Raw genomic sequence first — 24,575 nt, forward strand, 5'->3', positions numbered from 1 at the left:
ATCCTCCCCACAATAAGCAAGGTCTGTTGGGATTCCCATTTTATAGATGAGGTAGCTGATCCTCAGGGAGTAGTCTGTGGTGACTTCCCTAGAAAGAAGTAAAATCGGGATCTGAATCCAAGTAACCTGACTCTAGAACTCGATGTTCTTATTTTTCTGCCCCACTTTACTGAGAGATGATTGGCAAATATAGTTGTATATTTTCAAGGTGTACAACTTGATTTAACATGCACGTGCTTTGTGAAATGGTTACCACAATCAAGTTAACACACCTATCACCTCACATAGTTACCATTCTGTGTGTGCGAGGACACTTAAAATCTACCCTCTAAGCAACTTTCAAGGGCACAGTACAGTATTATCAACTGTGGTCACCGTGCTGTCTCTTGGAACCCAGAATTCGTTCATCTTATAACTGAAGTTTGATGTTTTTAATAACTCCACCCTATGTCCCCTTTCGAGGGTCCCCCGCATCACCTCCTCTCCATTTCAATCACTTCTGAAGTGAGCCCAGGGGCTGCTTGCCCTGGAGAAGCAATTTTTGGCGTAAATGGCAACATCTGGCTTATGCCCCACCCTCTCCTCCCGCTCTCTCTGAACGCTGACTCTGGCTTCACCCGCCTCCAGGGAGCTGCTTCTGCCCTTGTTCAGAGGGTACAACAGGTATAAGAGAAGGGTAGGATTAGACTCAAGTTTATTTTTTGCTGTTAAAAAGAAGATCAAGGGCACCAGGGTAGCTCAGTCAGCTGAGCAACCCACTTCGGTTCAGACCATGATCTCATGGTTCTTGGGTTCAAGCCCCGCATCAGGCTCACTGCTGTCAGCGGGGAGCTTGCTTCAGATCCTCTGTCCCCCTCTCTCTCCGCCCCTCTCCTGCTTGCGCTCCTTCTCGCAAAAATAAATAAACCTAGGGGTACCTGGGTGGCTCAGTGAGCCAAGCGTCCGACTTGAGCTCAGGTCACGATCTTGCGGTTTATGAATTCGAGCCCCACGTCAGGCTCTGTGCTTGGAGCCTGGAGCCTGCTTCTGATTCTGTGTCTCCCTGTCTCTCTGTTCCTCCCCTGTTCACTCTCTCTCTGTCTCAAAAATAAACATTAAAAAAAAAAGAATGACCACAATCAAAATAACAAAACCCTCTCCTGATTCGCTCAAAAAGAAGGAAGTGAGGCAAAACCTCTCAGAGCAGATATAAAAAAAATAAGGCTGCAGAAGAGGCAAAGAAATGGAAATTTGTTGTGGGCACTGATCTGTAGTAATGGGCCCGCACGTTTGTTATGGCAGTCGCAGGGAGATACAGAAAAGGAGGTTTGAAGAAAGGATCAGTGGCTTCTTTTTGTATAGTGTTTATTGCTGATCCAGCCAAGTATCAGGAGAGACAAAAATCCAAAATACTTTCCATGGCTGCAGTACCTACCCTGCCTTATCAGAGGCAGATGAGCTCCATCATTTCCAGAAAAAACACATCATCCTCAGCACCCACTCAGGGACCAAACCACATCCAATTCAGTAAGAGTAACCTTACCCTGGGCTGTGCACGCTTGAATGCAGTTGGTGGTTACACAGCTCACTCCAGACAACTTCTGCTGCATCAAACATTCATTTCTTGCAAAGCATTCACCCAAGTGCATTGTGTAGTCTTTTACAAGGACAATAATTGCCAGGCCCACCATCTTCCAAACAAGTATGAGGCAGTTTAAAGAACTCTGTGCTGGGAACCATCAACTCTAATCTTATCAGAGCCCCTGGACTTTCACTCATCACTTTGCTGACAAAGAGCCAAAGACCCAATTGGAAAGGTAGGTTTCCCAACCAATATATCTAAAATAGGACACTCTTCTCAAAAAAAAAAAAAAAAAACAAAAAAACAGGACTTCCTATTTATCATGGAACTACTTTCATGTTTTAAATAGGTCCATATTACTTGGCAAGAACTAAGAATTTCGTGTTCCTCTAAAAATGGAACTTTCCAATAAATAAATAAATAAAAATGAAACTTTCCATGGTATATCCGCTACAGGGATAAATCTTCTCTACAGGCAAATTTAGCAATGAAATATGTAGAGGGCTGAACATCCAGATGTGCCAGGTCGTAATGCTTGTTGCACAAATAGCCCAGTGCCTCCATTTCTCTCTTCAGAAAATAAGGTTGTTACCACCTCACCAGCCTCATTGTTATCTCTAGTTTTAGACCCCAAAAAATGCTAATGTTGCTTTGTAGAAAGTAAATTGTGATGAAAAAATCTCAGCAATAGATAGTAAAAAAGATACATTACCAAGACTCATGCAGCCATACCTAGTTTGTCTCACTCAACATCAGAATCATGGACACTATCAAGGAAAATGACAAAGCATGGTCCCTGAACATGTCTTTGGACTCCACTTCAGCCCCCATAAAAGGACATAGCCTACAGCTGCCACATCTTAAAAGTCATAATTTCACATATTGATTTGCTTGAGGAGATCCCATGGATGGGATGGGAGAGACTCAGCATCTTGCCATGTGATGATGGTAAACTCTGTGGGTACAGATACGGGACATTATGGCTGTCACATAATTCCTTCTCAGTGCCTGCAACTGGCTGCCTTTTTCTGCTTGTATTCCAATTATATCTCTTTCTTTGTTGGCCTTAAAGTACCTACCTACCCCATTTCCTTTGCAAATCTGTTCTGCACTGCTTTTGATTTGCTCTCACCCTTTCGAGTGTGGAAACATGATCCTTCCGACTCCTTCATATGAACAAGAAGTCAGACCCTCTCCCCCACAGACTCCTCCCTCACTTTCCTCAGGGCCCTCTACAAGTATGCCCTGTACAAATGGATTGATTTCAGGAAGATGATCAGACTCACAACTGAAAACGCTGTCTCTGAAATGTATCATGGAAAGTAGTTGTTAGGTTTGATTCTGAATCAGCTTGTTATAGAAAATAGTGAGAGTTATTCTCTTCTTCTTTGAAAAAGTATGAATAACCAAACCCTAGTCAGGGCCTTGAGCACAGTCAGAGCTAAGAAATCTTTGTGTGCACAACATGTGCCAGTTAAAGGTCAGGCATAGGAGAACACCTCTGTCTAGCATTGTCAACTAGTAATTTGACCATTAGATTCTCACTCATGCTTCTGTTGTGTGCTTTTCAAGTTTGCATGAAATAATCTTTATTGTTCTACTCTGCTGTAAACTCCTTCAAGGAAGTTTTCTATTCTCCACAGTACCTAGTATACATCTTTGCAGATAGTATAAAATGAGCAAATTTAATAAACACATTAATAATCAATGCAGATAGGAGATTCTTTGGGGAATAGTAATTTTGTAAAATTATATGTATAACAAAGGGACACGTTTCAACTTAAACCAGGTTAAACCAACTTTGCCATGGAACTAAAACAGACCTCTGTTTTACCAATTTGCTAGTATTCATGTCTTTGGGATATATGAGCCTCCAATCTCCAACCAGAAGATACTTATAACATTTCCAGAAAATTCTCCGATTAATTTTAAGACCTTGAGCTAATGTCAGCCCCAGCTGCATGATCATACACATACAACAGAGACTGAGAAGTGCCTTCCAGTAGCCATTAGCCTCTTCTTCCCAAGAAGGACCCCAAGTTTTCATTGGGATTGTTGATTCTCGGGCTGCTCCAGCAGCTAGAGGTGGGCATGCGACTAACTTTTAGTCAATGAAATATGGGTAGAATATTGTGTGTGACTCCTGGAAAGTGTCATTAGTAGGAAGGGGCTAGCCTTTCTCCTTCCTCCTTCCCGCCATTTGGAAAAAAAGAGTTGGTGGCTGGAGCTGGTGATATCGGACCATGAAGTCACCTTGGATATGACAACCACGTATGGTAAAACAACAATACAGAAGGTGATAGATAGGATTGCTGACACCACAGGGCCACCAAACCAGCACAGGAGTGCCAACATCCAGACTTCATTTACATGAAATATAAAAACTTCTGCTTTATTTAAAGTTCTATGGTGGGGGGTGGGGGTGGGGGCGGTTCTCTGTTGACCCAAGACAAACCTAATCCAAACCAAACTCAACCTGACATAAGAACCCCTACAGCCTTGCATCATGCTCTTTAAATTGGGGGAAATGTAGTGATACAGATTACCCTTAATGAGTCCACTTGGGGAGATGCCACCAATTCCAGCAGTTGAAGAGAATCCAAGGCCACAGAGTCTAGCCTCAGGTCGAAATAATTTCTAGCATGTTTTATGGCATATATTACAAACTGACTCAATTCAACCCTAAGCTGACCCCCATATGGAAACTCCCTTCCTTTTACAAGCGGCCCACATCCTTCTGATGCTGGGTGAGATTGCTGGCCCCCCCCAACCGCCATTCATCCTTGCCCATTTTCCATGTGTGATGAAGGGGGCGGTGGGGGGGGGGGGTCATTGCAGACAACCTCTCTGATCCACAGTCGCGGGCACATTCAGGTCCTTTCCCTCGTGCCTCTGCTGGGGACTTGTCCCCTGCCCATCTCAGTACCTGAAACATCATCTCCCATGAACGAAGCTGCCTGAAGGGGGAATAAATGAGTCAATATCTCATGACCAAACTCCCAAACAGTCACAGGCCAGACAGAAATCCTTGCTGAGATTAGCGAGAGGGAAAACTGGAAAATGAGTCCCCGGCCACGCTCAGACCCTCTCATCACATGGTACCTTCACAGGGTGTCAGGGCTCACGACCTTCAGAAAACACACTTGAACTGCCTGGAATCACTGGCCAACATTTTTGTCCAAAATAGTTTAGACCCGCGTATCAGCTGCAGCAAAGCTCCTTATCTTCTTCAAAAACAAAAAATAACAACAAAAACCTCCACGTTGCATGATTTTTCACATTTATCAAGCCCCTCAGGCACCAACCAACCAACTTTTGAGTTAACCTGGTGCCCTCCGGGTTACTAACACCACCAGTTGATTATTCACAAACAAAATCATTTTAGAATACTGTGCAGCTGTTAGGACGCGTGAAAATACACCCTAACCTCCTCCCCCACACTCACAAATAAGAAAACTCTAACCAATTAGGCAAACTCTACTCCTAAACAGAGTGTCTGTCCCGAGTCCCAGCTTCCTTCTAAACCTCCTAAGCAGTGTCTGTCATCTCTCACCAAGAACAGGGCCCATCTATGACTTACATGCTCTTCCCCCATCCTCCTGAAGTTCCCACTCAGGGCCAAGGTGTCCAAGGACAGGCCAGCTCAGGTGGGCCCAGTGGCTCTCATCCCCCTATTGCTGAAATGATACCCCCTTTCTAGTATGTCCCTCTGCCTTCCTCTCTTTGCCTGTCTGCCCCTTCTCAGAGAACTTCCCAGCCTTAATCTCCCCTCTGTGCATTTGGAAACTCTCCGTAAGAAGATGAGGTTGTGTGAGCTACACCAGGGCAAGGAAATGGGAAGATCTCACTTTCATCGACCACTGAGTATCTCCACATAGTACATTTTTTTGCCCATAGTACATTTTCTCATCTAATACAGCTAATCAGAGTGGTTTATATCAATATTCCCATTTGAGAAACCTGAGGCTCTGAGTGTCTAGGAAACTTTCCCAAGGTCATAACACAAGCTCAAGTTGGCATTCAAATCCAAGCTTGTATGATCTCAAAGCCCATCTGGAATAGTACATCTCTAATACACACATTAGAAATAATTAATATTTAATAGCTTCCTAAAAATACAATTTCTTTTTCCCTGCATCCATGGATTTAAGGCAGTGAGAGAAGTCGTTTGGCTAAGCTGGAAAGGATGGAGAGTTGGCTTGGGGGAGGTATTTTTTTACCTGAATCTCCTTAAGAGAGTAGGATGTCAATTTTCAGGACTTAAGAAAGAAGCATTTAAACCCTAATATCATCTTGAAATAATTAAGCGTTTCATTAAGGTCCCACAGAGTCCAAAGTTTAGCTTTGGAACAACACAACCAAAGAAGAAGTTAAGTAATAGTATGAATAATGTAAGGAAACATTTTGTAAGATGAATATATAAAATAAAGTTTGGCAATATAAAGTCTCCACTTAAGACTTATTGTGCCAGCACAGCCTTAGCGACATCTGCTTCAACGCATACTTCAGTTTCTAGAACTGCCAACTTTCTCTAATATCAGCACGTAAGGGAAAGGAAAAGAAAACTTGCTTTCTCATATTGCCGTCTTTGTTTAAAGGAAATGAAAGGAGGGTTAACCTAGGTGAACATCTCGAAGATTCTTATTACATCTGTGGAAAAGGGAGCAGAATTGTCAAGAAATGGACTTATGTCAAGCTGGGAGGTCTGCAGGCAGTAGTGACTGTGGGTCTATTCTTAGCAGTTAAAGTCACTGCTTATCTTTTTTAGATATATTTGTCATCTTTGGCGTTCAGTACAGTTGCCAAGTTCCACGAGGATGCTCAAGCATCCAGTCCTGGGATGGATGGGAGCAAAGGGCCTCTCTGTTGTAGGAGAGTGATCTCCCAGCCCCGCCCCGTAACCCCCAAGGCCTTCAACAGACACCGAAAATACATAAATTCCATTTCCGTATGTGGCTTGGAATGCTCATTGTCATCACGCTATTGTGTCTGCCCTAAGTATTTGTGCTCTGGGAAAGGGATCGCTTACAGCTCCTAAGGATGCAAGGAGACCCCCAGACTTTTCTCACTTCCCGTTTCTATTATCACCTCCGTTTCCCTCCCATCTGAGAAGCTTCAGGACCGCAGGAAGTCTGTAAGTGAACCTGTCTCCAGTGAACAAGGGAGAATTCAGGTGATCCCAACCTGAGGCACAGAGAGGGCATCCAGACAGGGCAGCACCCAGTGCTCACGCTTGCTTCCTCCTCACCATGTGGGGCTACGGTTCTCGCCGGTGTTGCCCAGGAGGAGAGAATGAAGGTGAGGGCAGCCTTCATTTGAAGTGGCCAGGTGATGCTACCGTTAGTCCTGAGGTTCCAGAAACTCTTAACTCGGTTCAGCCCGCCCACCAGACTCCAAAACTGTCAGCTCCTGAACTGCACCAGGCTGCTTGCTCCCCACGTTCTTCCTCAACAAGTAAATGAAGGTCAATTTCATCATTATTTCAAACACACAGAAAAGTACAAAGGATACTCGAACAAACACCCATGTGCCCATCACCCAGATTTTTTAAGTGTTGAGGACACAGAAATATCTGGGCTGGTGAGCATTCCAGAACAGCTTGGCAAGTCACCCCTGCCCCTGTTTTGCTTCCGTGTCTGTGTTGTGACGTTCAGGGCTTGTGTCCCATGTGTCAGCTGAGACGTGTAAACAGCCCGTGTAATTCGTAGAGCAGATGAGCAGTGCTGTGTGACCACGGGCTGTTCTGCTCGAACAGGGCTCCTCCTCTTCACACCCAGAATATAGCTGGTGCATCAGGGGTTTCAGGCCCTAAAGAGGTGCCTCTCGTGCTGCACATGTATCATAAATGTTTCCTAGTCCAATGCTCACAATTATCCTCATTTAGAACCAGAAGAAATCCCAAGACCCATCCAATTCAACCCCTTTATTTCACAGATGGCAAAAATCAAGGCTCAAAGGGGTTCAGTAGGGTGCACAGGTCACACAAACACTCGATAGAATCTGGGCTGGAACCCCGTTCTCTGTCAGATCCCTCAGCACAGCGGGTTTTCCATCAGCCTCCCAGAACCGCTTTCCCAAAAAATACAGCGCAATGCATGTGGCCTTGCTGGAGCCATTGGCCAGGTGAACCCAGAGAGCAATGTACCTGGTGGTCGATGTCCTGCCTCTCCTTACAGTGTTCATCTCCTTGTGTGCAGGTTCTGAGGACCCAAGCTCTCTTCTGGTGGCCCAGAACACCACCCTCTGTGACTTATTCCCTGGGCTTGTCCCATTTACCCCTTGAACCCCACACTAAGCCCCATTCCCACTACCCTTATCTGTTCCTGGCTAATCTAAGCAAGGAGCTCTCCCTAAGGATATTGCTCTATTTGGCTGGTGGCCCATTGTGGCCCTCAGATCCCACTGCATTAACACAACTCCCAGCACTTGATGCAAATCTCCTCCTACCATCTTTGGACCAGGATTCATTGATTGGGCCTTCTCCATTCTCTTCCCTCCACGATCACATTGTAGAGACTAAGTTTAGGAATTCCCTGAGCTTGCACCAATGGGTTAACAAGGCAGGAAGGAACAGGAAGCCACAGGATGAAAGCATCCAAGATTAGGCAACCAGGATTAGATATTCAGAGTGGAAGCTCCCCAGTTTAGTACAATAGCAGAAAGCTGCTTTCACAGGAGAGAAGGGCCAAAATAGGTAAACAGGTAAACAGGACCAAAGACCACAGCAGGGCGAAGTTGCCTGCAGCAGAGCTAATTAGCAAAAGAAAGGTGCCTTGTGGACCCCTGAGGTAGCATTCTCTGTTTTACCCCCTAGGCAAGGCAAGATAAACAGACAGGGCTCCTCGTGCCTGCTGTAAGCAACCATCTGCTGGTGGAAGGATTTGTTTTGTATTGACTCAAACTTCTAACACCACATATTCTTGAAACCCCCTTTCCCTCACACACATGAGTTAATGTCCACAGTTTGATTGTCTCTTTGTGCACATCCATCAAGCCTGTAAGCCTTCTGATCCTAATGAAAACAGAGCAAGGACGCTTACTGGGGAGGGGGTGGGGGGCTCTTGTCTCCTCTCGCACATTAGCCTTTCTATGACCGCTCTCTTGCTGGACAAAAGAGAACTCCAGACCCAGAGTCTACGACATCAAATAACATAAGGGCAATGGCCAAGCTGCTAAAACATAAAGGTATTATATGAGAATAGACAAGGAAAAGACCTGGGTCACCCACCAGCAGAATAATCTAACACTGAAAAATAAATGGGCTCTAAGTATCATCCTTCTCTTGAACATATTTCCAAGTGACTTAATCTCCCAAACATTCAGTCAAGGCAGTGAAACGGAACCCTGAGATACCAAGAAGGCTTTCACGCCCACATTTTTATGTCAGGAGCAAAAAAAAGGCATCTGGACTTCTAGTTACCTGTGGTCTTAACGCTTGACATGAATCCAAAGTGCATTTCCCAGATGCCTCCCTGAGAGGCCCCAGTCCCCGCTTTCATGCATAATCCCTCCTCAGAATGGGTTCAGTGCCTGGTGTCTCCAGAGCCTAGAAGACGTGAAGGAGCCAGAGTCTCGGCCCAGAAAGCACTCAGAGATTTCCCATCAGACTTCCCGGAGGAACTCCAAGAGACCTGAATCTCCTGCAGCCTCCGAATCTGGCTTTAGGCTACTGGTTTCAGATGGACTCTGTATTAAAGCAGCTGAATGCAAAAATCCCCTTTACCTTTATAATGCGAAGACTCTGGGATTCCAAGGTCACTTTTCGGCAGAGATGGGGTTTCCCTCAGTTGGGCCAATGGGCTCTAGAGAAGTCCTCACTGACCCAAGGAAGCCCTCCCTGGTCCACCTCGCCTTAGTTCTTGAATCCTGGCAGTTGGGCATGAGAGAAGAAAACATCTTCAAGTTTCTCAGAAGACCCCACTGAAATTGACATCTCCCACCACTAGACTAGGACAGCTTTGGGACCAGGCTGGCCTCTACTCCTCTATGAATGCCACAGGGACAGAAGCACAGCTCCTGAATCATTCACTCAACCCTCCTCAGAGAAGCTGATTCAGAGTTAACACTGTCTCTGGAATTTTCTACGTCTTCACAGCCTACCAAGCTACTTCACCCCTTCAGGACGTTGTTTCCACCTGTGAAATAGGAAAACAGACTTTCTTACCGCATGCGGATGCTTGCAAAGAGTACCTGAGAAAATATATGTAATCTCCTAGCACTGTGCCTGGGACACTGTAAGCGAACAATACATGCTGTTATTCACCAGTGGGCCTCACAGAAGGACGAGGACAAGGATAATATTGGGAACTGTATGGCCCAACACCCCATCTAACACAGGAGAAAACAGGGCCAGAAAGATCAATTATTCTCCCAGCTTCGTGCCACTGGTCAGCGCAGAACACAGATCAGAATCTGCATCCATAGCCCACATCCCACTGGATGTTCTCACATGCCCTTACAGCCAGCAGACAGTTTTCTTTCTTAGCTTGTCCCTTTTCTTGATGGCCACAAAGCCACCTTGAATGTTTACTTATGGTGTTTTTTTCCTCATTAAATGAAAACCAGCACACTCTGGAGTGCCCATTCACTTTCCGGAGCAAGCCATCTGACTTGAGATGCCTTTCACACAAGTATTTCCATAGACTTAGCATAAATCAGTCTTTCCTTCCCTTTCTTTCTTTTTCCAGCCCTTTGGATACCCAACAGAGTCTCATCTAAAACTTCCTTTGGAAATCCAAATGCTCAGAATGATTCATGTCAGAGAGTTTTCCGCTCACCTTCTCCTGAATCAGAGCCTCCCTGCTGACAACTCACGTGTCCATGAGAGGGAAGTGGTGTGGGCCTGGCCGCCAGAAGTCACCTCGGGTCCAGAAACTACTGCAGGGCCATGGCTTGTGGCTCCAGTTAAGGGGAAACAACTCACACAAAGAACATCTTACAGCTGAGCTTAAGAAATGTGGTTTCTGCTCTGGAAATGAATTTGATAAATGGGTTTTCTTACTAAGATTCTCACCCAGCTACCCTAATGTTTCTTGCCATCAGACACGTTTTCAGTATCCCTTGATCCTGGGTGAGTTAAATTCAAGGATTCCCAAAATAAATTTGCCCAATTCTTGGGTGAAAAATGGACTTAGAGGTGGTGCCACAACTTATCAAATAGAAATTCTATTTTCAAAGTCATTTTAATGCAACATATATTTATGGAGTGCTTTCTGAGTACAGGGCTTGGGCCAGGCATTTTCATATACATATACCGCACAACCCCCAGTGAATAGATTTTGTTCTGTTTCAGTGATTATTTCAGGAAGACAAAAGTGAACAGTGGGGACAGCCCAGGGTGAGAGGCAAATATATATATATATATATATATATATATATATATATATATATATGGGGGTGTGTGTGTATGTGTGTGTGTGTGTGTGTATGTGTGTTTGTCATTAATTCAGTAAAGAATTCATACCTTTCTCTACTTATATGATCTATAAAGAATAAATGTGCCATTAGTGGAACTAACAATCCATGTAGTTTTATGTAAGGTGGGTTGATTAAAGTGATTTTATTCTGAGAAGTTAAATTTATGATAAGCCTTTAGTTACTATTTTTTATTTACATTATCCTTTAGGAAGCAAGGTGTGTGGTAGAAACTCAGAGGGGTTACCTGTGATTCATTGAGATTTTCAGATTTTAGCAGTCTGTTCAGTGTTCAAGACACAGCAGGGTCCAGGAAGGGGTCTTCTTAGGGTGAATGTCAGACACGACTGAATGCAGAACACACACAAATGCCCCCATTCCCGCGGGGTGTCTCCATGGAGGGCTGATTATGTCCCTGGAGTGCTGGTCTCACACGGTGACACCAAATTGTGAAATCCCAGATAGATGAAGTGTGGGTCGACATCTGCTCTGTCAATTAAAAACAGCCCAAGAAAATTATCATTCTTCTTGCTGGGTAATTTATAGCACTCTCTCTGATCTTCTGCCCTGGGAACCATGTGCTCCAAGACATCTTCCATTGGGATGAAAACACTCGGCTACAGTAAAGCCTTGTTTACATTACTGTTTATTGAGACGACTTGGGGCCTCCTGCTAGTCCAAGCTGGTGGATTTCAGCAGGGTTTTATCAGTGCTGGGAAAGCTGGCTCTCTGGCCTTGCCATGGTAAATAAGGAGGCATCTCTGTATCATGAGGTCATGAGTTAGTCCTTTTGGTAATTTTCCTGCACACAGTTGAATTCTCTGGGGGGGTTCAGTAGCCATGGTTAGCTTCTCCTTCCCTCCACCCCAACAACATGCTCATTTATTCAAGATAGTGTGTCTACCCCCACCGACACCCCATTGCATAGGCTAATTTTTGATACTAAGTTAAATAAAGCATAAAAAGAAAGCAAACGTCCTGGTACAGATGGACTGAAAGAGGGGAAATATTTGAAAGTCTTTTCAAGGGATTATTCCACTGCTTCCCACCAGTAGTGCTGTGGTGGAAGCTGCCCGTGAGTTAAGTATGCGTGTGTGAACTTAGCTTTGATGTTATTTCTGCCATGTGGGCGCAGCAAGCAGTGCACTTGCTTTGGAGGTATCTAGGACTGAATCCTCCTCAGCGGCCATGGTGAAGACAGGAAGGCACCCGGCACTTTCCTGCATACCATTGGTTTCTGCTGCATGTTTTCCCACAGGAGAAAAATGGCAGCTCCGTTTCTCATTGTAGATATTACCCACCTGGTATCTAATGACTCTCGAGAGTGAAGTCATGGAGGAGAGTCAGCTGCCCTTCGGTGATCAGCTCTGGAATTGCGCTGAGACCCAGACCTCAGGCAGAAGATAACCCTTATCACCTGCCACGACAGGATCTATCTGAGCTGTTGGCCAGTCTCTCTGTGTCTGGTGGCCTGGCATCAAGGTCTGAGACAGCTGGAGCAACCACACTATCTACCTTACAGGGCCAGGCCCATCCAGCAAACCAGATACAGCAGGGGGCCAACCAGCCCGCTCTGTCCCCACCCTGCCCCCCTAGTGGTGGAGAATCTCTCAGCATTTCTTGCTCTACAGGCTTCCTTCTCATAGACTCTATTCAAATCGTCCTGTATATAAAATACAACACAATTGATGGGGCTCTTTATTAATCACTACTTAATGCTGCCATGTACCTGAGTCACCTTGATCAGACCGTGTGATCCCAAATCTCTCAGCCACACATTTATAAATTGTTGGAAAGCCATTCTTAGAAAGCAATCTCACTTGCAGTTAAACATATTTCAGCTAATAAAGGGCAAGGGGAATTCAGGAATGCCAGATGTGGGGCGCAAGCTGGAGTTTTAAGTAGAAAGATCAGTGTAGACACTATGAGAAAGTGACATTTAAGGAAAGACTATACTCCACCACAGTAAATATTGCAAGACACCAACATGAGTCAGACATAACATCTGAGTTTAAGAAGTTTGTCATCTAATGATGGAAAATGCTCAGGAAGAGACACAACAGACTGAAGTCATTAAAGACTGATGGGAAAATGTACATAAATAACAATGAAAGAAAAAGCATGCTAATTCTAATGACATACATATACATAAATAGCATTGGTGGGTCTCAGAATGAAGACAAAGGGGTGAGAAAGGGCAGTTATCTATACCAGAAGTTTGATGAGGAAGGAAGGAGAGCGCTGAGCAGCCAGCATGACAGGGACGCTCTCAGAGAAGCAGGTGTCTAATGATGAGAAGAGCTGAGCGTGTGTGAAGGTCGGGGGAGGTGAGAAGAAGACTCCATAAGGTCAGTGGAGAGAACCCACTGTCGAGGATGACAGAGGAGTTCCTGAGGAAGTGAGGAAGGGCAGACCAAATGGAAATATTGTCCCTGGAGGTGAGGCAGAGTTTTGTCTCTGAGATGCATGGGAAGCACAACTGAAGTAAGGATCCAGAGAAAGGTTGTGATGGAGAGGAGGAAGGGGATTCAGATGCCCACATCAATTTCCTCTAAAAAGTGGGAAGTAAGGTCATTTGCCAAGAGTAAGTAGAGATGAAGGTTAAGGATTTGGCAGGTCAGAAGAGATTTAGAATAAACACATCGACAAAACATGCTTATGGGTCAGATAAAGATAAATAAAAAGGAACATGGAATATCAACAGTTGGAACCAAGAAATCCTAATGCAGGAGTTTCCTCAAGGTGTTTAGCTACCTGGGACACAGAAGATGTACCAAGGACAAGAGAACCAGGGGTGTGGACGTGAGAGAACAAAGAAGATGGAGAGAGCTACTTCATAGCTCATGGGCCACACGGGGCATTCAATAGGACTGTTAGCAATCCTACAGCGTATCCGTTAAAAATCAGTATGTCATCATGAACAAACAAATGAAATTATTGGGAAAATAGTTCAAATTTGGCTGTAATGCCAGAAAGTTTGGCCTGGCCCACTTAATTTAATTTGGTCCTGGGGTTCCATGATAGTAAAATAAAATAGGAGAAATTCTCCCTATTTGCTATTCAAAGAACCTTTAAAGTAATTCATGTATCATTTTTTCAGTTGTCTGATGACATTTACACCTCAACTTTTTAATTCATAGTCAGCTAAGCAGGAACAAGACCAAATTGCATGGTTCTGAAGAAAATAACATAAGCTTATAAACTGTGTCTCCATAAAGTACAGCGCTGGACAAATTCCTCCTAAATAATTCAGGCTATATGTTCCACCATGCACACCTCCTACATAACCCAATACAAATACATACACCCAAGCTCTATGTTTTGAAATACGTCAGTATTGACACAATATTGCCTGTTCATTTTAATGCTTTATCTTCCTGCAACTGTGTTTCTTACATAAGACATTTGGGGTTCCCCAAAATAATGCTATTAAAATGATTCACCTATGTATTCAAAATAAACTCTTCTCTGTACTTGGGCAAAGGGGACATGTTAGCCAACGTGTATTCGAATGACTACCAAAGAGTTCCGGGCTGTGCATGAACCAAGCGAGGTCAGACAGAGAATTGTGACCTGGAAGGCCTGGGATCCCCTGAGGGCCAGGGAGAGATGTGGGGATGGTGAGAATGAAGAGTCATTCTGTGGGGGTGAGGAAGGCCAGGGAGGACACCGGAAGTAAGAATCTCCAGGAAGGGAATCTCCAGGAAGGGAAGACCCAAGTTCACATGCAGTATAACTCCTAATAATAATGGGCTCCAAGTGTGAATGAGACAGCTGACCTGGACTGAAGTTCAAGGTCACTGGGAACCAGAAGGCTGAATTGCTGTGTGTCTAGATTTCTTTCTCCAATCGATCCTTCTTAAAATCACCAGGGTCATCTCCTCAACCGCAAAATCTGAACCCAACTATTACGTGTTTTGTAAATGCCATCCAGGCTACTTATTCCAACCCATAAATGCTTGCTCACTCTTCAAGCCTCTGCTCAAATGTTAACTTCTTTTGAGGAGCCTTACTGGGTAAAACCTGGCATTTGTTTCCCACCATCCCATACCACTGTGCACAAGTGTCAGTAACATTCATTGCTCTGCATCACAAATTCCACATAATCCAGTCTCTTCTAAAATACAAGATCTTTAAGGACAAAGAGTCAATTTATTCATGTCTATATCCGGGTGCCTAACACAGAGACTGGCACATTGTTTGTGCTCAACTAATTAATATGTAAGAGTAGGAGGTTTTTAAACAGGGATAAACTGTTGAATCTTCTGGAGAGACTTTTGAAAATGCAGAATTGTTGGCCCTTCTCAAGACCTAATGCATCCAATCTCTAAGGCTACATTTGGGCATTGGATTCTGGAGAAGCTTCCTCAGATGAGTCAGAGGCTGCCCATGGCATAAAGCCTCTGCCCTGGAGATACTCCTCCAGATTCTATGCACTCACGCTACTAACATCACTCACGGAATCTGGAGGCAGGAGGTCACTGTGAAAATCCCATGCTCCAGAGCCAGGTAAATCTGAATTCAATTCATAGCCTTAGTCTGTGAGTTCATTGACAACCAACCATGAGAACTTGGGCAAGTCCCTATACCTCCCTGATCCTCAACTCAGAGGGTGGTTGTAAAAATGAAATGAGACCATGCATAGTACATAGTAGATAGGCAAGCTGGTACTGATTATGTCTGGTAATGAATCAAAGCCTTGGGCATACTCTTTACATTTTACCCTGTCTATTATAATAATGATGATCTTTTGCATATTTGCAGAGCTAATTATTCTTCCCACAAAACTTTCTCATTGTCCATATCACGTAGACCTCTTAGTAACTCTAAAAGAGGGGCAGAGAATGTCTTGTTTGCTCACTTTATAGATGCAAGACTTGCATTTCATGGCAGTCTAAAGATTAGCCATGAGCACATCTGAATGCCCAAGCTAGAACAAACACCTTCCTGTTCTTCTCACTTGACTACCACTGTCCTTCCCCAGGCAGTCACACAGGTGTGCAGTGAGCTGGTTAGAGGCCCCAAGTAAACAGCCATTCATTTAGTCATAATCTTCTCAGGGTAAGAGGAAAGCAGCATGCCAGAAGAGGCGAAGAGAATGCCACATGCTAAGATGCAGAGGCAGGAAAGAAACGGGTGTGTCTGAAGAACAAGCTCATGGTTGATTCTGATGAGTAAGAGAACATGCTGGAAGGGATATTCTGGCCAGATCATAAGGACCACGTCATAAGGGGCTCTGAATGACATTTACACTTTATTTGCTTGGCGATCCAGTTGCTGAAGATTGGTAGCAGGAAAAATGATAGCTTCAACACTCTAGCCCTGGCTTTCTGAATGGATTAAAATGGGGGTAATGATGATGATGATGATGATGATACTAAAAACAAAATACTCAGTAAGACACTTCCCCAAGTGTTTTATAAGAATTCATTAAAAAAAAAAGAAAGCTCAGAGATAGAGAAAACAGATTGGTGGCTGCCAGAGACAAGAGGTGGGGAGGTAGAAGGAATGGGTAAAGAGGATCAAAAGGTACATGCTTCCAGTTATAAAATAAATAAGTCATGAGGATGTAATGTACTGATGGTGACTATAGTTAAGAAGACTGTATTACATGTCAGGAAGTTGCTAAGAGAGAAGATCTTTAGACTTCTCATCACAAGAAAAAGTGCATAACTATGTGAGGGGACAGATGTTAACTGTGGTGGTCATCTCACAATGTACACAAATGTCAAATCATTATGTTGTACACCTGAAACTAATATGATGCTATATGTCAATTACACCTCAATTTAAAAAAAATAACTCATTCAATCCTCACACCCACTCTTAGGGCAGGTCCTATCATTTTCTTCATTTACGGGTAAGAGAACTGGGATGAAGAGATGATAACGAACATCCCACGACCACATAGCTGGTAAGTGGTGGAGCTGGATTTGCTGGAGGTCTGGCCTGATGCACAAAGCTCTGGATCATTTCACAAGTGGTTCCTCCCAAGACACGAGAAAGCAGGCAGAGCATTTGGGAGTTGGCACAGCGGGGATGAAAAGGAAGGGAAAGAAAGCCTGGCTGAGAGCAAATAAATGTGTAGCCACCATGGGAAACAGTATGGAGGGTCCTCAAAAGATTACAAATAGAACTACCCTGTGATCCAATAATTCCACTACCGCGTATTTACCCGAAGAAAACAAAAACACTAATTTGAAAAGATACATGCAACCTCATGGTTTCGGAGGCAGTTATTTACAATAGCTGAGATATGGAAGCAGCCCAAGTGTCCGTCGACTGACGACTGGATAAAGAAGATGTGGTATGTGCACAATGGAATATTATTCAGCCATCAAAAAAAATGGGATCTGGCCATGTGTGATGACATGGATGGAGCTACAGAGGATTATGCTAAGTGAAATAAGTCAGTCAGAGAAAGAAAAATACCATTGTATTTCACTCATGTGTGGAATTTAAGAAACAAAACAGATGAACAAAGGAAAAACAAGAGACAAATCAAGAAACACACTCTTAACTATAGAGAACAAACTGATGGTTATAAGAAGAGAGGCGGGTGGGTGGAACAAGTAAAGTAGGTTTATGAGTGCACATATCATGATGAGCACTGAGTAACATACAGAAATGTTGTACACCTTAAACTAATATAACACTGTATGTTAACTATACTGGATTTAAATTTTTTTAAAGAACAAATAAATGTGAGCTTTTAATATAATTTAGTATTTGTAGAAGTCTACCTGCCAGCTGGATCAAAGACATCTTTTATTGAACAGCTTTATAAATAGAAGGATGGTTGGTAAGAATGACTCATTTTCATCTTCATGCATGTTTTTCAGGCAAGGAAATACTCACAGATGTTTTAAGAATTTCCTTCTATCTGTGGAGCCCATTATTTGGTCTTATGGGACCAATGCCTCACAGAAACCAAATAATTAATGGCTCAAGCAAAGAGACCACAGGAAGGACAGGCACCCAGGTTGTGTTTGCTGTGCACCTCCTTCATCTTCTGAGGCCATGCTTTCTAGAAGACACTTGGCAATAAAAGACAGAAGAATATAAAGATTGGAAGATTAAGGAGAGGGATCAAGAGGAAAAACAGAACCAAAACACTTGAGCTATCTTTGAAAATGACCAGAAATCTAAAAACATCAAACATTTTCAAACTTGCAACTGAAATGGAAAAAAGGATAGTGATAAATGAAAGCACACCCAAAGCATTGCCTAAGCTGTCCTGGGTGTCCTCCTGCAAGAGTGCTAGAAGTCTCTGTGCCAAGAGAAAAGCCCCATCTGGATTCTTTGGAGACGTCCCTCACTGACCTCACACTCTTTCACTGAGTTCATCTTGGATGGCTCCATGGATAAGCAGATCATGTTGGATGCCCTGATTTTCATATCTGCCCTTGCTTTCTGACTTCTCTTTGCATAATCTTCAGAGTAATTTCAGTTCCAAACTTTGCTGAAAGACTATTTCCAGGGCAGTCCGTTCTGATTGTTCATCTGTAGACTCTGCAGAAGTCACTCCTTCCAGGAGTTTTATACTCCTCATAGGTAGCTGTGAGGGAGACTGGCTGGTTGTTCTCCCAGATGTTTTCCTTTAACTCCGGGGCACCCAGCTACGGCATTTCCCAGCCTCCTTTGCTGTTGGGGCACCCATGGGGCAGAGCTCTAGGCCAAGACCATGGGCAGAATGATGTTCACTATTTTCAGGCTGGTCTATAACACAGCGAGTCTTCTGCTTCAGTCATGCTGAGTTTGAGGTGCCATTGAGACATCAGACCTGTGGGTTTGAAGGTCATGAGAAAAGCCTGCAGAATCACTGACAGAGATACAATTACCCAGAGACTGGAGAATGAGAAACAACCAAGGGCAGATCCATAAAGACCAGTAGCACTTACCAAGTAAGACTATCCCAAGAAGCTGGAGATTCTTTCTAAGAAGGAAAGAGAAAAAGAAAAGCAGGATGAAATACTCATGAAAATTAAGGAGGGAAAGAGTTTCCAGGAGGCAGGAACCAATAGTGACCATTGCAAGTTCACTGCAAGTTCAATAAAATGAAGAAAAAGAATGTCATGTTTTCCAATGTCGAGGTCTTTATAGCATTTGCCAGCTTCTGGTGGGGGGGTGGGAAACGAGGGTCTGGGGTAGCATAGAACACAGTCTCCAAGCATTTGAGGACTGAATGAGAAAGCAGAAGTGTAGACAGGGAGTGTAGCCTCATGATGTTTATGAGGGAAAGGAAGACAGAAGAAGACAGCAAAAGACGGAAGAAACATAGCAATAGGAAGACAAAGTAATTTTGAAAATGGATCTTCGTTGCCTTTCTAATTTTGTATGTGGGCAGGGGAGTGGATAGATATAGAAAGAGTGAAAGAGAACACACATAGAAATAAAATCCAAAAAAAACCACAATTATTTTCTAGTGGTAAGTTTATATGTGGGTTTTATTTTTCTTCACAATTTTGTTTATTTTCCAAATTCTCTACAGAGAATACTGCATTACATTTGTTACAGTAAAGGGATTTTGGTTTGGGATTTTTTTTAAGTTTATTTATTTATTTTGAGAGAGAGAGAGAGTGTGTGTGTGTGTGTGTGTGCGCGCGCGCGCGCGCGCGCGCACAGAGGAGGGGCAGAGAGAAAAGGAGAGAGAGAGAGAATCCCAAGTGGGGTCTACACTGTCAGCACAGAGCCCGACCCAGGGCTCAATCCCACAAACCATTAGATCATGACCTGAGCTGAAAACAAGAGTCGGCTGCTTAAATGACTGATGCACCCAGGTGCCCCAAGTTTGGTTTGGGTTTTTAATGCAAGAGACTTGAGCATGTTTATAAGCAAAAGACCAAAGAGCAAGTGGGAAGGAGAAGGGGCAGTTTGTGAAGCAAAGCTCTGAGTTACTGGGGAAAGTTCTCATCTGCTAGTTTATTTTCTCACAGCCACAGATGAGGAAGAAACAGGGAGGCAAGGGCTGAGGAGCTCAGAGCTAGAAGTGGAGGGAGCTGAACCACATGGTCCTATCTCCCCTCACTATCACCACCACCACCAGAAACCCTTGTCTAGGCTATCCTACCATTTCCTCCCAGGGCAGTGCCCTTGCTCAGAAGCTGTCCTTCTTCCTTCCTTCTGTCAGAAGTTAACATTCCTTTTTATCCCTATGTGACCCCACTCCAAGGTGACGTCATTACCTAGCCCTGCAGTGGAAAGCATTCCATGAATTAACTCACATATAAAGCTGACAGTGAACAATGGCTAATACTTGTCCTGCCTACTGATGAGAAGGACAAATCACCCAGGGCCATGAGAAGTTTCATTTTAATACAAGACTTTTAGAGCCACGTGTTTTAATCAACGGGTGGACATTTCCAACTCTGTGGCCCTTGGGCAAGAGAGTCTTCCCGCCCCCCCCCCCCCCCCCCCCCCCCCGCACTGGAAGCAAAGGGTTGTTCCAATTTTCTTTAAACCCACCATCTAGAGGCACCTGGGTGGCTCAGTAAGTTAGGTTAAGCTGCCGATTCTTGATTTCTGCTCAGGTCATGATCTAAAGATTCATGAGTTCGAGCCCCATGTCAGGCTCTGTGCTGACAGTGCAGAGCCTACTTGGGATTCTCTCTTTCCCTCTTTCTCTCTCTGCCTCTCTCTCTCTCTGTCTCTCTCTGTCTCTGTCTCTCTCTCTCTCTTACTCTCTAAAAATAAGTAAATAAACTTTAATAAAATAAAATAAAATAAAATAAAATAAAATAAAATAAAATAAAATAAAATAAACTCACTATCTAGGTAAAGAGGCAGCTTGTCTCCATGGGGGGACAGCCACATTGACAGGGGTGTTCTAAATGCTCACCTGTTATAAATCACTTTAACTAACAGAATGATAAATAATGGCATAATAAAAAAAAAAGGCTGTATGCATCAAATATGCCTTTCAAAGATCAGGCTAAAATAAAAAATTTAAAAAAAGGAGAGTTTGCTAGCAGCAGACCCTCACTAAAGGAAATCCTTAAGCATTTATTTCAGGAAAAAAGGATATTATCCCAGATGGAAAGAATGAGACACAGAAAGAAATTAAAAACAAAGAAAGGGGAAAATATGTGGGTAAGTCTAAGAAAACACTGATATATAAAATAAGGAGAATGAGATAATAATAATAATGTTCTTGGGGAACAATAGAAATACACAACAACAGCACCATGTTAGAAGCCGTGATTGAAACGGAAGTGTTTTAAGGATTTCATGCTATTTGCAAAGAGAGTTTAAACCTATTAACTTTATAGTTTGATAAGCTATGCATGTTAAATTTCTGTAGTAGCTATGAAAAGAATAAAAATGAAATGCATGAAGTTTAAACTACTATAGAAAAGAAATGACATGAGAAAAACTAACCCATCAATACAAATGAAGACAAGATAGGAAAAGGAATATGGAAATGGTAGAACAAGCAGAAATCACAAAACAATATAATAATATGGGAACCATAAACACAAACATTTCATTAATTACAATAAATGTAAGCAATAATTTCCCCAGTTAAAAGACAATAATTAAAGAGACATTTTTAAAGAAATACATTAAAAACATATGGATACAAGAAATCAACAATAAAAGAAAAGGATAAAAATATATATACAGGGAAATGCCAGTTTAAAAATAACTATTGCACTTGTAATGATTTTAGGAAAAACTGGATTTTAAAGCAAAAAAAGCATTGTAGAGATAGAGAGGGTCATTACATGATAAAAAGTTTAATTTGATAGAAAGTTAAAACAATTCTAGACTATTATGTGTCTAATTACCAGGCCTCAAAATACATAAAGCAAAAATAGAACATGTAAATATACCATCATTGTAATAGTTTTTTTCATATAACACTCTCAGAAATTGTGAGCCCAAGCGTTCAAAAAATTAGCAAAGACATACAATATTTGAAAATAAAACAATTAAAAGTTTTACCTAATTGGCATAAAAAAAGACACATAGATTAATGGAATAGAACAGAAAACCCAGAAATAAACCCACAAGTATATGGTCAATTAATCTTTGATGAGGGAGGAATGAATATCCGATGAGAAAAAGACAGTCTCTTCAACAAATGGTGTTGGGAAAACTGGACAGCTACATGCCAAAGAAGGAACCTGGACCATTTTCTTATACCATACATAAAAATAAACTCAAAAAGAATGAAAGATCTAACAGTGAGACAGGAAACCATCAAAATCCTTGAAGGAAACACAGGCAATAATCTCTCTGACATCAGCTGTAGCAACATTTTTCTAGATATGCCTCCTGAGGCAAGGGAAATAAAAACAAAAACAAACTATTGGGACCTCATCAAAATAGAGAGCTTCTGCACAGTGAAGGAAACAATCAACAGAACTGCAAGACAACCTACTGAATGGGAGGAGATATTTGCAAATGATATATCTGATAAAGGGTGAGTCTCCAAAATATATAAAGAACTGATACAACCCAATACCCCAAAACAACCCAATTAAAAAATGGGCAGAAGACATTTCTCCAAAGAAAACATCCAGATGGCCAACAGACACATGAAAAGATGCTCAAAGTCACTCATCATCAGGGAGATGCAAATCAAAACTACAATGAAATATCAACTCACACCTGTCAGAATGGTTAAAATCAACAACACAAGAAACAGAAAGTATTGACAAGGTTGTGGGGAAAAACTTCTTGTACTGTTGGTGGGAATGTAAATTGGTGTAGCCGCGATGGGAAACAACATGGAGCTTCCTCAAAAAGTTAAAAATAAAACTACCCTATGATCCCATAATCACAATACTGGGTATTTAGCAAAAAAAAATACAAAACCACTAATTCAGAGGGATATATGCACCCCAATGTTTATAGCAGCATTTTTTATAATAGCCAAATCATGGAAACTTCCTAAGTGTCCACCAATAGATGAATGGATAATGAAGATATGGTATGTACACAATGGAATATTATTCATCCATAAAGAAGAATGCGATCTTGTCACTTGCGACAACATGGATGCAACTAGAGAGTATAATGCTGAGTGAAAAACAAGTCAGTCATAGAAAGATAAACACGATATGAGTTGACTCATAGGTGGAATTTAAGGAAAAAAAAAAACAAATGATCAAAGGGAAAAAGAGAGAGAGACAAACCAAGAAACAGACTTTTAATTATGGAGAACAAACAGATGGTTACCAGTGGGGAGGTGGGTGGGGGGATGGGGGAAATAGGGAGTGGGGATTATATAGTACATTTATCATAATGAAAAAAATCTAATAAAATGATTAAAAATTTTTTACCTAATGAAGAGATAGCTGAGAGTATTTATAAATACTGACATATACTATGCCATATAACAGGTTTCAACATATTTTAAAGGAATTGGTATTATACAGAACATATTTTGTAACAATGCTCCAAGTAAAACTCAGTAACAAAAACATCACTGAAATTGCTGTGTATTTGAATTAAGAAACTCTTTTAAATAATTTATAGATCAATAAATCAGGGGCATGTAGGTGGCTCAGTCGGTTAAGCATCTGACTTAGGCTCAGGTCATGCTCTCAGGTTCGTGGGTTCGAGCCCCGCGTCGGGCTCTGTGCTGACAGCTCAGAGCCTGGAACCGGCTTCGGATTCTGTGTCTCCCTCTCTATCTGCCCCTCCCCTCTGTGTACTCTGCCTCTCTCTCTCAAAAATAAATAAAACATTAAAATGTTTTTTAATCAAAATAAAAATTATTTCACTGAAAGGTAAATGAAATTACTACCAATGAAAATATACCAGTGTTTTCAGGATACAGCTGAAGAAGAGTTTAGATGGAAATTCGTGGCCTTAAACGTTTCGATTAATAAAAAAGAAAGGGCAAAAATTAAGGATGCACGCACATATCTCCAGAAGCAGGAAAAGAACGGCCAAAGAAACTCAAATTCAATAGAAAAGAGAAAACAACAAAAATAAGAAGAAAAAAACTATGAAACTACTGAGAAGAACACGAGGGAGAGCAACAAAGTGCTTTGTAAACACTAATAAAATGACCGAATTTGAATAAGATTCATAAAGAAAAAAGACAGATCATACACACCATTAGGGCTTAGCTTCAAGCACTGCCAATATTAAAAAACATAAGAGAATATTTGGAACAATTTTTAGGGACAAAATTGTACAAATAAAATTTGTAGCATAAATGAAATAGTCAAACTCCTAGAAAATTATTACTTACCAAAACCAAGTTAAAAAAAAAAAAAAAAAAAAAACCTAGAGGGGCACGTGGATGGCTCAGTCAGTTAAATGTCTGACTTCAGCTCAGTCCATGATCCTGTGGTCCATGAGTTCGAGCCCCACATCGGGCTTTGTGCTGACAGCTCAGAGCCTGGAGCCTGCTTCCAATTTTGTGTCTCCCTCTCTCTCTGGCCCTCCCCAGCTCACGATCTGTCTCTCTTTCTATATCTCAAAATAAATAAACGTTTAAAAAAAAAACCAAACTAGAATAACTTGCTAGTCCAATAAGCATTAAAGAAATGGATTCAACAGTTCATTCAAAGAACAGATAATTACATCTTTGTACGAACTATTCTAGAATACAGAAAATAAGGGAATACCTCTCAACTCGTTG

At 42.3% G+C, this 24,575-nt stretch overlaps 1 long non-coding RNA gene across 1 annotated transcript in view; it reads right to left on the bottom strand.

Moving 5' to 3' along the window:
• The window catches only part of LOC125165425 (uncharacterized), a 193,944-nt gene that overhangs the window by 86,602 nt on the left and 82,767 nt on the right, over window positions 1–24,575 (bottom strand). The window contains exons 3-6 of the long non-coding RNA XR_007152099.1: window positions 18,877–18,911; window positions 18,299–18,758; window positions 11,223–11,464; window positions 9,285–10,529 (exon numbers count right to left, since the gene is read on the bottom strand). This is a non-coding gene — a long non-coding RNA (uncharacterized LOC125165425). The remainder of the gene's footprint in view (window positions 1–9,284; window positions 10,530–11,222; window positions 11,465–18,298; window positions 18,759–18,876; window positions 18,912–24,575) is intronic.

The sequence above is a fragment of the Prionailurus viverrinus genome, chromosome B2 (assembly GCF_022837055.1).
Source record: "Prionailurus viverrinus isolate Anna chromosome B2, UM_Priviv_1.0, whole genome shotgun sequence".
NCBI classification, from domain to species: Eukaryota; Metazoa; Chordata; class Mammalia; order Carnivora; family Felidae; genus Prionailurus; species Prionailurus viverrinus.